The 12,699-nt window shown below is 41.3% G+C and overlaps 1 protein-coding gene across 9 annotated transcripts in view; it reads left to right on the top strand.

The window, feature by feature from the left end:
* The first annotated feature begins 497 nt into the window (after nt 1-497).
* PLCB4 (phospholipase C beta 4) overlaps nt 498-12,699 on the top strand; it is a 202,001-nt gene continuing 189,799 nt past the window's right edge. For 2 of the 9 annotated variants that reach the window (XM_013182089.3, XM_048060784.2), the window contains exon 1: nt 755-1,092. The gene's annotated coding sequence lies outside the window, so the exon portion shown is untranslated. Of the gene's footprint in view, nt 692-754; nt 1,093-1,124; nt 6,398-12,699 lie in introns of those variants that run through there. The other 7 variants (XM_013182090.3, XM_048060777.2, XM_048060776.2 and 4 more) reach the window with 5 other exon arrangements.

Here is a 12,699-nt window from a genome sequence, read left to right as displayed (position 1 = left end):
TACTCAAGACGGTCGTCTCCTGCCTCTTTTTGGGTCGGTAAGCCTCAATTTCCTTTCAACGTGAGAGAACCGGGGAACCCTCCAGCCACCTCTGAAACAATCCTTTCTCTCCCCAGCAGCGCGTTCTGCGCCAAACTCTACAGAGGCCAGACCGGTGGCGGGGGGGGTGGGGGTGTAGATTTCTTTCACACCCTTAAAAGCCCCGTAGTAAACACGGTGCGGGGGCCTGGCCAGACACAGCCGCGTGGGTGACACGGGGACAAAACACAGCCCGGCGTCACTTGCCATGCGCTGCCCGCGGCCCTGGGCGTTGGAGGAGGAGGAGGAGGACGAGGAGGAGGAGGAAGAAGAAGAAGAAGAAGAAGAAGAAGGGAAGGGGGGGGGGGGGGTCGGTGCATCGCGGCCGGGCCGGCCCAAGCGGCGCTGGGGTTCCCCCTTCCCTGCCGCCCTCCTCCGCGCTGCGGGGGCTGAGGCGGGCGCGGCGGGGCCGCCGGGCGGGGGGGGAAGGAGGAGGAGGAGGAAAAAGGGAAAAAAGGGAAGGGAGGAGGAGCCGGGAGCCGCCGCTCCGAGGCGGGCGGGTTGCACACACTCGCACAAGCACAGTGTGCGGAGGAGGAGGAGGAAAGAGGAGGAAGGAGGAGGAGGTCGGCGCCTCGGCGCGGCCGCGGCCACCCTGCGCAGCGCGGCTGAGGTAAAAGGCGGCGGCGGGCTGCGTGCGCGCTGCGACCGCTGAGGGGGGTGACCGTTGGGGGGTGACCGTTGGGGGGTGACCGTTGGGGGGTGACCGTTGGGGGGTGACCGTTGGGGTGCCGGCAGCAGCACCACGTCGTTCCTCAGCAGCGGCTGTGCCCGCCCCGGGCCGTAACCTTGGGCTCCCCGCTCCGCCCGGGGCGGCTCCCCCGGTCCCCCCTGGTTCCCCCCGGGTCCCCTCAGCCTCGGTCCCCGGCCCCGGAGCCCGACGTGTGGCTGTCGCTGTGTGCGTGGGGGCGCTTCCCCTCCTCATCCTCGCTGCCAGCTGTGCAGCTCGCCGTAGTTCCTTCAGAGCATCCGGATTTTGTCAGGGCTGGGCGGTTTGACAAATGTTTCTGTGGAGTTAAGTATAACTTTCTTGCGGTGTTTTCTTTCTTTCTTTTTTTTTTTTTTTTCTTTCTTCCTCCTTCTTGGAAGAAGGCTCACCTTTGAAGGTTTTTGTTTGTTTTCTTCCAGATGAAATGAAAGGTCTCTGGGGATACGAGTGCCTGGGTTGCCTGTGTGTGTGTGTGTGAAGTAGATGCAGGCTTTTGAAGCCGCTTGCTCAGTGGTAACTTCCAAAGCCAGGTGCAAAACAATGTTTCCCTTTTGCCACCAAGGCAGTGCACCCTGTTTGATGCGTGGTTTTGAAATATGTGCGGTCAGACACCTGTTACTTAATGCTGTTTATCCTTTCCAGCTACAGTTAGCCAGCCTCCCTCTTCTTTATTGAAGATCTGAAAATAAATGGCAGGTATTCTTTCATGCTAGCATGTAGTAGAAGCCCGGGAATCTAATCTGTTTGTGAAGTGTGTGATGCGTCTTTGTTAGGTAATGCTTTCTCGAAGAGGAATGATTTTGGAAAGTTATCAAATAATCTTTATCTCTGAGAGAATTTATATAACATTAAAGTGCCCATGGGGATGCATCCATAAGAAAGACTGGCAGTCAGGGCTACCCGGAATCCAAGTCTTGCACAGCATAAATCTATATTCAACTGTGAAACACTCTCGTAATGCTTAAATAATGTTTGGGCTTTCAAGCTTCACATGGTGTTGCGCTGTGGAATTCTCAAATTAATACACGGAGTTGACATGGAGCGCGGAGAAAATGTTGCATTTCTGATTCTGCGAAAGGATGGAGCAGATTCTTTCATAACATGCTTGTGTTGGTGGTTGTATTCTGTCGTTTACCTGAGGAGTTGTAGCAAGCTGACAGTATTTTCTCTAACTTCTGAAAGTGTAACGTCGACAGTATTTACAGGCTTTTTCTGGATGAAGGGTATCTAATATTGGTGTGTTCCACAAAATAATTATTGTTATGTAGAGCTGAGTGATTTTGTATTACACAGAGATTATTCCTTAATGTGAGTTGGGAAGAGACTTATTCCTCTCTAAAACTGGTAACTTTGTAAAGTAATTAAAATAAATTACAGTTTTCAGGGATGAGAATTCCTTTCCCACCTATTAATACCACTCTAGCTTCAAATGTCAATTTTGATTCATCTGTTGATGATAGCACTAAAAACCAGGTATTAATGTGAAAGTTAAACCTCTGGTGAGAATATAACTGCATGTAGCTGTCAAAATAAAATTTTAGGATCTGATTTGATTGCTGGATGTGGATACGTACATGGTTGAGTAACAATGCCTATTATTTTATAGACATGCACCCACGCAGAGGAGCTTTGTTCTAAAACAGCTTTTTCTGTCATGAATTTATGCGTAACGTACACTCTGCTTTTTCTTACTGTGCAGGGAATAAAGAACCTTGAGAGGGAAGAGGTAAAGACCATAAGGGGGGAAGAGAGATTTCATATGAATTTCCCTTACTGACAGAGGAAATACCTTCTTATTTTGTGCCACCCAAAATCACTGGTTGTGTTCGGCTTTCCTATTTTTCTAAAATAATGGTGAGTTGTTTTGGCTTGGTATATGCTGCTGACTTCTGCTGCAGACTTGGCCATTTGTTCCAGTAATATCTGACTGTGATGGTGAACTTGGGGCTATGTTAGTCTGTCAAATATTTATTACAGCTTTGTAGGAATTGATGACTTTATTTTTGCAACATTTGCGTATGCTATGTTGAAAACTTCTAGGATTATAATTTCCATACTTTGAGTTTACTTATTTTGTCTTTCTTGTTCATTTTTTAACTTGTCACTTTTAGTGGTCTACTTGTATTGTTTTGTGGTTTACTTTCCCTCAGTGGTTTTAACAGCTCAATTGCTGTTCCTTCCTGTTTGTAACTTGCAGAAGAATGAAGTCTGAGACTGCTGTTTTCATATTTTTCTTAAAATTGAATTAATCCCTTTTCTAGTTGGAAGGGAGAAAAGGGACAGAGGAATGCTTATCAGAATTTTAAAAATGAGAACAAAAACTTAATCCAGGCATTTCACCTAAGAGTAACTAGTTATGAAAACTGATACCTCATTGATTTTTTTGGAGAAGACTGGTTTCCTCTGTAGTTTTAATCATCTCTCCCATTAGACTCAGAAAATTGTTGTAAATTAGTTTAGAACCGAAATTTTCCAATTCGTAAAATCTCTGGATGGTTGTTGGTGGGAATCATTATGAAAGGTTGCATAAGCATTATTTGCAGGGTGGCTAATGAGTAGCCTGGGCTTAGTTCCATTCTCTAATAAATAGGTGCATTGTGCCGCTTCGAGTATTGCAAACTTGATAGCTTGAGTTCATTTACTGATTTTGCAAGATGTGTCATATGTACAGTTTTGGGAAGACTCTTTAACGTCATCAGAGGTTGTACATGACGGAGATATTTATGACAGGCTATTAACCCTTCAAATGTTTTTTGTTGGTGGTGTTTTTTGTTGTTGTTTGATTATTTCTATTATTATACTGTTTAGGACATCATATTTTTATGAAAGACCCATGTGTAGTACTTATCACAACAAAATGACTTAAGTGCATGCATCAAAGGCTCAGATGAATTTTATTCAGTGGGACTTTCTGGGAGCAGGCTTTATGGTACTCTTGCTGCTGCACTAAAAGTATGTGTAGGCTTGACTTTGATGTGTGGTATTGGACTTGTATTTCCAAAGATCTGACCTCTAGTGGGTTTGAATATATGCAATGCCGATATAAATACCAAAAATATTGTGCTTTGATGTTAAGGGACAGGCTTTGCTTATGCTCTCACTCTGAACATTAAGCTGTAAAAATCTATCTCACTGTTCCTTACCCATCTCTTTAAGGTAGAGGTTTCTGGAAATTTTCTAAACATGGATAAAGAGGCTTATGAAACTGTGGAAGACAACAGTTCCAGAATGGCTCAGAGTCTAACTAACAATGCCAGCAGTAACTTCCAGGTTCCAGAAGGATGTGCTGATACATCTGAGTGCTTAGAACAGAGCTACAACTTGAGTAGGAGTATCAGGATGGCCCTTTCACAGCTGTTCTTGTAGTGTTAATGCCAGGACTCTGTACTTTCAGGGCAGTATGATTCTGGGCGGTTATGTGAGGCACAGAAATCGATGGAGCAGCACTATTATGGCTTCAGAGATTCCTCTCCAGCAGCCTTCTGGATGTTGGGCTGATCTTATACCTGTGAGGATGTTGCTGCTGGGATCTTGGAGGAAAACCAATAGTTGTGTTCCCTCCTTTTGAAGACCTATATCAGCCTTATGTAAGGTGGTGAGGTGCTGTGGTTTCTTTTGTCAGTTTGTCTATACAAGGCATTCTCCGGTGAGGCTGTTACTGCTGTTAATAGGATGGTGCAATATCTAGGTATCATCCACTCAATGAAGAACTCATTAAATCTGCACCCAGGCAACAGCAAAAGGCTATCGATTTCTGGAGAGGGAAGGAATGAAACAAAACTCTCTTCTTTTCTACCGAAGAGCCCAGCTATCAGGCAGCCTGTTACAAAGTCATACTGGCCTGTTTGGCGTGTTACTAGGCTTTGATGAACGGTATTTGTCAGTGGTTGTAAAGCTTTGTTTTACCTTTGGAGTTCTAAGAAGCACCAGTTTGTCTTTTCTGTGCAAGGAAACCTGTTCCAGGGATCAGTGCAGTTGTCGCTCATGAAAAGGGAAAACTGTGAGGTCTCCAGCTAGGTAAAGCCACTTGCCTCTTTCGCAGCTTAGGTTTCTGTGGCCACTTGGGCCCTTACTTTGACCTCTCTGCGGCTTCCTGCTCTCTTCCATTGCCAGCTACTTGTATTGATCCTATCCCACCAATGGCCAAGAGCTGGTTGTGGGACAGTGGAGATCACACAGCCCGTAGCTACAGGGATGGAGAGGTTTCACTTGTCCTCCTGTGTTGTAACCAACTCATTGAATGAGGAGGTGAATCCATAATCTGACTTTCTGGAATTGCTGCGTGCTCTCTGATAGCAGTTCTGCTCCATAACCAGAAAGTTTGATGTTGCATCTCTCCTCTTGCTTCTACTTGTTAAGAAACATGGTTTAAGTAGGTAATTGGCAGCTGTCATATATCTAAAGTTTTGGCCTTATTTTTCATTTCACATGGAAGCTATTATTTTACCACAACGATGATGAAACTCTATGCTTCGACAATTAAGGGCTTGTTCTTTTCTCAAATCAAGAGCTTGTTTCTTTAACCAGTAACAATAACTTGGAGTTCTAGGCAACTGAGTTCACAGCTCCTAGGTTTGAAAAAAGTTGTTTCTATTCAGTTGACTTTGGGGCTCTCAAATTCTGACTTTCTTTGTGAGATAACTTTAGATGACCACAAGAAGATCTATTAAGATGTAGGTTCAAGGTTAGGTTCAAGAGTAACTGGTCAGGTTGAATGCACTGTTCCTTTTAAGATGTTATATTGATAGATCGTTCATTTCTTTGAAATGTTGTAATCTAGGCCTTTGCTTGCATTTTTTATGCAATACGATATGAAAATATGAAGAGAAAAAATGTACAGGTGTAATCCACCTATCAGAGTTGTATAAAAACATATTATATCTGGTCTATCATTATGCCATCTGAGAAAGTTGGATATCCAACTATATCCACATTTGTGTGCATTTTGGTGAGGAGGAAACTGGTATGAAAAAGGTATTGAAGAGCACTATTGAAGAGCATTATTCTTGAACTTGTAGATGGATTTCTTTTTCTAACAACATCTATACTGAAGTTAGGCACACATGTTCCTGCAGCCTGGAAGTGAGCAGTCAGGAGGTTAGTGACTAACAAAGGGAGCAAATAGAGTAAGGACTTAAAAGGTTAGTAAGAAACATCTCTTGGATTCCAGCGATCTAGTTTCTGTGATCCTGTGAACAATGTGATGTTGTGGAAAATAATAAGGAAGGCCTGTGAAATGTAAGCTGTGGTTTTGAACAAGATAGGTTGGATGAAAGAGCTTCTCATGTCAAAGTGGTAATTTTCCTCCTTGATCTTCTAGGCCTTCATTCCAAAACTGTAAGAGATTTTCTGTTCCTCTTTTTTTTTTTTTTTTTTTCCTCTAGCACTCTTCTTTCCTGTGCTTGAAATTGCTGTCTCTCTCACATTTGTTTTTTGGTTTTCCTACCTGAGATGTTGTTTGACGTTCATTATTTTTTTTTCTAGTTTCCTCTTAGTTGAGGCTATGTTCTGGATCCAAGACGCTTGTCCTTATCGCAGCCTTTAGACATCTATATTGTTGCTGCAGCTGCTAAAGGGAAACATAGGAAGGAAACAGAATTAACAGCTACAGTAAGAGCCTACTTGTTTTGAAATACTCAAATTAGGATGAAAGTTTTTTTTTTTTAAAGCAATTTTCAATATTAATACCTTCATGCAAGTTGCTCTTTTCCTTACACAGACATGATAAGGGCACATTACTCTAATTCATCCAGAGTCCTTCTCAGAAAAGTGAGTGGAAATAGAAGATAAATGACATATTGGGATGTATGAAGTGGAGTCATGGAATGGTTGGTCTGGCTAGGCTGACATGATTTACTGAACCAAACAGAATTGGTATAATCACTTCTGTGAAGGACTGTGATCAGGGAAGGAACAGTGGTTTTGAAGAAGAAGGGGGAGGGGCTGAGAAACTCCGGGTAGGTTTGTTTGCAGAAATTACAATAGAGCATATTTTTGTGAAAGGAGAGGTTGTGTGGCAAGGTCTGCTGATCAAATGGACTATGTATTGTTCCTAAACCTTGACTGTAAGGCAGACGGGCTGTTGCATGATTTAAATTTATTTTTTTTTCCTCTAGATATAGCTCTTGAGGGTTGGTGCAGATTAATTGGTCTCCCTGCTGGATGCAGAGAACTGTACTGCACGCCTGACATCAGCAAAGAATAGACTGAGTAATGATTTCTTTCTGGTCTTACAGTCTGTTATTTGTGTACCACTTCTCTACAAAATACGCCTCAGAATAATTGTCATATGCTAAACAACAAGGGAAGATGGAATGTGATTGCAGGTGTATCAGAGCAGCTTGCAAATGAGGTGCTGCAGTCTGGCGTAAGAGCTGTTAGTTGCAGCTAATGTGAGTATTTTGACATCGCGGCTCAGCTTGTAATTTTCACATTGGAAATCTCCTGCATCCGTGTATGCTGCAGGTGCAGGGGAGCTCTCGGAAATTCCCTCAGCCTGTCTGCTAGCCCTCACATGATGCAGCTATCTGCTTTGATTGGTGAATTCCCATGCTGAAGCAGAAGGTGGGTGTATGGAGGAGACGGCAGAGCTGCAACCTGGGAGAATAACGGAGGGCTCAAACAGGGCAGCCTGAGTGGGGAGGAGATTCAGCTGCTGCTCGTTATCCTGGGGAGATGGTGGTGCCATATTCTGCCCCCCACATTAGCTGTAGCTGCTTCTGCTTGCTCTGAAATGAGGAGAGGTAGCCCTTGTGTCACGTTTCCCCTGTGGAGGGTCTGTTCGTCTTGTGATCTCTTTCTGCCTCGGTTGAACCAGTACAGCAATTGCTTCCAAACCCTTCACATCTGGCAGTATCTAGCAGTCTGGCTGTTCTTTTTGCTGATGTGCAGTTTTTCAGCTATGAAACACATACAGGCGTTTGTTGACCTGTGACTATAGCAGGTGGCACGGAACAGAAGTAACTTCTTAGAAAGCCTTTGCCCAGGTCAGAACAAAATGGGCAGCTTTTTAATTGTACAGGTTACTGCTTCCCTGCATTCATGTATTGTTCATTTAACACTGCACACCTCAGGCAGTCCCTCATCTACTTGGCTGCATCCTAAAACGTTATGCATGTTTGGCCCCATGTGCTTTTTTCATTTTCTTCCACCCCTGCCCTACCTCCTTCGCAGACTGAAAGTAGTAGAATGTGCACACACGCCTAGCCTGCCCAACAGGTGGTATATGATAGAATGGTCTCCTTTGAGATATCCTGATGAGAGCATAAGGTTAACTTGAAGTCATATAACAGTGGTTTGTAACTGTGTGCTGTTTCGTGTGTGTATCTTTAGACAAGAAAATGTCTTGCAGCTAAATTGGCCTTTGTGTCAGGTAATGGAAGAAGTATTTGTACTGCTTTTATGTGAGTTTTTGCCATCTCATCCCTTGTTGAATTAATGAAGGCTGACACCTTGGAAGGAGCATATGGCATTTAACAGTCTCTGAGGCAAATCCAGTTAAAAAGTTGATGTACTGCTGATGACCTTGGTAACCTGTACTGGTACTTTTGTGAACGGGTGCACGGATTGTGTGCATAGGAGTGAGTACCCCAAACGTCTCTTTTTGCAGATTTAGCTGTTAGTAAACATTTACTTTGGAAAAGGAAGACAGCTGATAATCACTCTAGTTCTCTTCAGTGAACTGGTAGTAAAGATGCATAGGCGCTTAGATGGACAGGAAAAGGAAACAGCTGTATCAGTCTTCTGCATTTTGTTTTTCTCTTTTAAGCTTTATGAACATTACTATGGAGTTGTGTTGAGTGTTGCTGTTCCTACTGCGTGTTTTCATTCAGTTGGTATGGAGGGTATAAATCTTAATTTCTGCTAGTCTGCTTAAGTTCGTTTACAAGAATTTTTATTAATGAAGTCTGCACTGCAAATTGGGGTTGATAGGGGAATCCCAGCTCACTACTTAAACCTTTATCAGCTAGTCCAGGTTGTGTGTAAAACCTCAATCACCATTTATCTACTGCATCTTCACTTTCAGTGCTGTTCCTTTCACTAAATTGCAGCCCCAGAAAAATTAACGTGTTGTTGCTCTCGGCTATGGTAACAGATCACCAGTTTGCTTATTCAGTTGGTGGTTTTGTTTTCTTTTTTCTTTTTTTTTGAAAATGGAAGGTAAATTGTACTTTCCAGATTTTGCTTAGATCCTTGTGTTAGTTTCTAACAACTTCCTACAATGAGCTAAAGGCCTTGTGTAATGCAAATGTAATCCTAAGTGTGGGGAAATCGAAAGTATATGTTTGTAGTAATTCTCTGCTATACAAACACATTTATTTTGTAAACTTCTCTTGTATTTAAAAAAAAAAAACATTTGAGATGAAAGCAATACTTACATGAGTAGCTGTGAGTTGGTGTAAAGTAGGGTAATTTAAAAACAAAAACAACAAATAGTGAGCTTAGCTGCTGAGGACTTTATCATCTTTGTAGCACTTCAGTTTTCTAAACTGAGTCAATCTATCAATACGTACACGCTCAATTTATGTATCTTTGTTTTAGTTATGCTTGCTTAAATAGTGCCCTGTAATCTTCACAGTTCTCATCCTGGTTATGCTTCTATTTTATCCTTGATGAGACACTGCTCACTTTAATTTAGCATAACCACCTCCCCTCCCCACAGAACAATTGAGGTTGAATATTGTGAAAACAAAGATATAATCCAAGCTCTCAGATGCTTGCTATGTTAAAAACATCTATTAAATTGATCTGAAATTATGCGGAAAGAAATACAGGTAGTTCTTCAGGTAATTTTGAATCATCAAATGATTGATACGGTGAGTAGTTTTCCATGATTCAGGTGCTGAGCAATGTGGAGATTACTTTATGACTCTTGAAAACTGAAAAACAGATCTTGAAATTCACAGGTAGAAATAACAGAGAATTACATTGCTGTATTAACTGTTACATTATACAGTTCTGAGAAGTTGGCTCCATACCACCGTAATTTAGTGTAAGAACGTTTGCTGTGTATTTTCATTTAACTTTCTTTCTTCCATTTTTAATGGATTTTTCTACAAGACACAATCTTAATGCAGCAAAATAATAATAATAAAAAAAAACTAGTCATGTAAAATTACATTAAATTTTCATAGACTTAGTTTTTTAATTACTTCATTTTTTTCCATTCTCTTAATAGAGGCCAATATCTAAAAGAATAGCTCCTGCCTTTTAGTGGCACTGAAGTACAATAAAGACCTTCATGACTAATTTGAAACTTTAACCATAACTTGGATCATGAAGGTGTTGGTTTCCACAGCTCTCAGATGAAAGGCAAAGCCTTTCTTCAAATTTTAGAGGTAGTAATTATCAGAGCAAGATGTCAGTTTTTTTAAGAGCTTTAAAACTTTATATCTGAAAGGTGGTACCTTGTAAACCTGTGGTATTTGTTATGTAAGGTACATCTCTTCCTTAAAAATAATTGGTACTTTAAATGATAATGGCTTTCTGGTGTCATATTGCTTAATTTCGTAAGCCCTCAAAATTTCATGGAATCCCTCAATAACTAAGAAACCAACTCATTTCAGTAAAAAAAACAAACAGGTCCTTCTCTACACATGAAATACAAATAAATTCCTGGCTGTCTTTTTCTCTTTTGTAGAAGTTGAAGGAAAGATGATACTTCATAGTTATTTTTAAAACACAGAAAGGAATTTTTATTTAAAAATGACTGAAAGTGGACAAATCTTTTTTCTTTCCGTCTCTTCAAAGTATCATAACCTCTCAGGTTTTTAGAAATTGAAGAATGTTGTCTTAAAGGCTTTGACAGGTCACATTTTGCTTAGCTGGATAGTCTGCAGTTCAGCTGGTAATTAGCATGTTTCTTAATGACTGAAACAAAATTTTTAACCAAAATTCTCTTTATGTTCAGCAATGTCTATTGACAAAGCGTGCGTGTTACAACCATGTAACTTAAGTCAACGTGAGCCTTGTATTCATTTCCAAATCACTTTGTGCCTCAGCTAAGAAGTCTCTCAGAAAGCTGTTCCAATTTATCTGTTCTCTTATTGTAATTCCTTCACAGCTAGATTTCTGCATCTGCAGGTTTTATAGGCCAAAACTGTTTGTGTCTACTTACTTGTCTATTTTTCATTGTTAAAAGGGAAAATAATAATAGAGGAAAATTACCGTATGAGGGGTACATGAGTGGAGACATGATTTGTTCTGTTCTCAGCACAGCTCATTCTGAGCAAAGCCCATGAGGTAAGGATTGGTGAGATGATCTTTGAAGAGCTGATAAAATTTATATACCCTGCTTCTTAACATTAATACAGCAAGTGGCTCTGTAGACCATGTCTAGCTCAATGATGCCAGTGTTGTGCTGTCATTGGGACTGTGTTTTGGCCTGGCAAAAGTTAGAGTAAGTCACTCTAATTTTTCCCCTCTGTTCAGCTTCCCGTCTTTAGAAAGAGACTTTGTCACCTTGCAAGGTATTAGTGAAGCTTGGATGACGCTTGTCTGCTGACTGCTTTGATATGCTGTATCAGTGGTGCTATAGTATATTATTTCTATGGTTATTTTGTACTGGTCTACTTGCTACCTCTAAAAAGCTGTCAGTTGCTTAATAATACTCGGAAGCAAAGCAGAAGACAGAGTGGGAGTAAAAGAAAAGGCTATTCTACCCAATAGATAAAGCATAAAAAGAGGCTCCTCATTTTTTTCCTCTCTTGAAATTAGACCTGACAAAGACAGAACCAAAATCTGAAAAGTGTGTAGTATATTGAATGATCAGAAATGATGATTATATTACTTCACCTGTTGTAAAGGGCAGCACCCCCCTCCACCAGCAGAGCCCTCCTGGCACCTACGTTGGGCTTTGACTCAGGAACTAAAAGGAGGCATGCCATCTGTGAGAAATAAAACTGAACCGGGTGCAGCATGCTGCACCTGCACCATCGCAACCCTTCAGAACTTGAGATATGATTACATCAGTTTGTGTGTTTTGCAGGTGAAGTACTTCATTTGGCTTCAGAACTGAATTTGACAATTTCCTTGGTATACATCCAAGGAAGGTCAAATTATTCCATCTAAAATGAAATGTATATCCAAAAAGTTGGCTCAAGACAAACATGTTTCCTAACTGTAGGACTGGGCTGAAGGTTAGAGCTTGTAGACTTTTGTGGCGTAGGAAGGATAAGGCCCAGCTTGAAGGCTGTTTCTTTGCTGTGTGATAATTCCGGAGTCTTGCCCCATTTTTTCTTCCTGTATTGTTTGGACATAGGTGTATCTGGCTGTAGTGAGAACTTTTTTAAATTTACATTTCTTTATGTTCCAGGCCAGGATCTGGGTTAAATACAGTGTCTTGCACACACACCCCACCTCTGGTGGTCTGACTATGATAATTTTCCAATATCTCTCTTATCTGTCATGGTAGTGCCTGACATGACAGTTCATTCTCTTATGAATACTTGGATACACAACAATCTTCTGCAACACATACTTGCAGTTTGAGCCCTTAAAGTATGGGGAATTCAGGAATGTTACGTAGGTTTGGTACGATCCCTTAAGGGTTCTTTATTCTTGCCCTAAATTGCAAGGTTTCTGGGGCAGGGACTATCCTTGAATTATTTATTTTATGGCATATATTGCATTCCCTCTTTCTTGTTTTTTTTTTTCCTTTTGACCTGGCTGGTGACCATTCATTGGTACTTTGGATGAGATAATATACTGCAGCACAGTGTTTTTAACTATGCGATTGAGTGTTGTAAGTTAAAAAGAAATGGCATCCATGTTGTTCAGTTCAATATGCTGAAGTGTCTAAAGGTATAAAGCAGTTTTCAGCATGATTAAGACAATTTGTTATATTTTTATATTCCAATTGTTGAGACTATTTTAGTGTAATAAGAGGGCTTACAGAAGCTAGCAGCATGTGT

This window comes from Anser cygnoides, chromosome 3 (assembly GCF_040182565.1).
Source record: "Anser cygnoides isolate HZ-2024a breed goose chromosome 3, Taihu_goose_T2T_genome, whole genome shotgun sequence".
NCBI classification, from domain to species: domain Eukaryota; kingdom Metazoa; phylum Chordata; class Aves; order Anseriformes; family Anatidae; genus Anser; species Anser cygnoides.
This window is presented reverse-complemented; position numbering and strand designations above follow the sequence as displayed.